This window comes from Pygocentrus nattereri, chromosome 23, assembly GCF_015220715.1.
Source record: "Pygocentrus nattereri isolate fPygNat1 chromosome 23, fPygNat1.pri, whole genome shotgun sequence".
Classification (NCBI taxonomy): Eukaryota; Metazoa; Chordata; class Actinopteri; order Characiformes; family Serrasalmidae; genus Pygocentrus; species Pygocentrus nattereri.
The window spans coordinates 127,501-129,450 of NC_051233.1; positions in this window are offsets into that span (position 1 = coordinate 127,501).

The following is a 1,950-nucleotide window of genomic DNA, read 5'->3' on the forward strand; positions in this document are numbered from 1 at the left end:
AACACCAACAATATAAACACCAGAATAAACACAAACACCACTATAAACACGCAAACACCAACATCATAAACACCAGAATAAACACAACCACCTCTATAAACACGCAAACACCAACATCATAAACACCAGAATAAACACAACCACCTCTATAAACACGCAAACACCAACAACATAAACACCAGCATAAACACAACCACCACTACAAACACGCAAACACCAACAACATAAACACCAGCATAAACACAAACACCACTACAAACACGCAAACACCAACAATATAAACACCAGAATAAACACAAACACCACTACAAACACGCAAACACCAACAATATAAACACCAGAATAAACACAAATACCACTATAAACACGCAAACACCAACAACATAAACACCAGCATAAACACAACCACCACTACAAACACGCAAACACCAACAACATAAACACCAGCATAAACACAAACACCACTACAAACACGCAAACACCAACAATATAAACACCAGAATAAACACAACCACTACAAACACGCAAACACCAACAACATAAACACCAGAATAAACACAACCACCACTATAAACACGCAAACACCAACAACATAAACACCAGAATAAACACAACCACCACTATAAACACGCAAACACCAACAACATAAACACCAGAATAAACACAAACACCACTACAAACACGCAAACACCAACAATATAAACACCAGAATAAACACAAATACCACTATAAACACGCAAACACCAACAACATAAACACCAGAATAAACACAAACACCACTACAAACACGCAAACACCAACAACATAAACACAAACACCACTATAAACACGCAAACACCAACAACATAAACACCAGAATAAACACAAACACCGCTACAAACACGCAAACACCAACAATATAAACACCAGAATAAACACAAATACCGCTACAAACACGCAAACACCAACAATATAAACACCAGAATAAACACAAATACCACTACAAACACGCAAACACCAACAACATAAACACAAACACCACTATAAACACGTAAACACCAGAATAAACACAAATACCACTACAAACACGCAAACACCAACAACATAAACACCAGAATAAACACAAACACCACTATAAACATGCAAACACCAACAACATAAACACCAGAATAAACACAAACACCACTACAAACACGCAAACACCAACAACATAAACACCAGAATAAACACAACCACCACTATAAACACGCAAACAGCAACAACATAAACACAACCACCACTATAAACACGCAAACACCAACAATATAAACACCAGAATAAACACAAACACCGCTACAAACACGCAAACACCAACAATATAAACACCAGAATAAACACAAATACCGCTACAAACACGCAAACACCAACAATATAAACACCAGAATAAACACAAATACCACTACAAACACGCAAACACCAACAACATAAACACAACCACCTCTATAAACACGCAAACACCAACATCATAAACACCAGAATAAACACAACCACCTCTATAAACACGCAAACACCAACAACATAAACACCAGCATAAACACAACCACCACTACAAACACGCAAACACCAACAACATAAACACCAGCATAAACACAAACACCACTACAAACACGCAAACACCAACAATATAAACACCAGAATAAACACAAATACCACTATAAACACGCAAACACCAACAACATAAACACCAGCATAAACACAACCACCACTACAAACACGCAAACACCAACAACATAAACACCAGCATAAACACAAACACCACTACAAACACGCAAACACCAACAATATAAACACCAGAATAAACACAAACACCACTGCAAACACGCAAACAACATAAACACCAGAATAAACACAACCACTACAAACACGCAAACACCAACAACATAAACACCAGAATAAACACAACCACCACTATAAACACGCAAACACCAACAA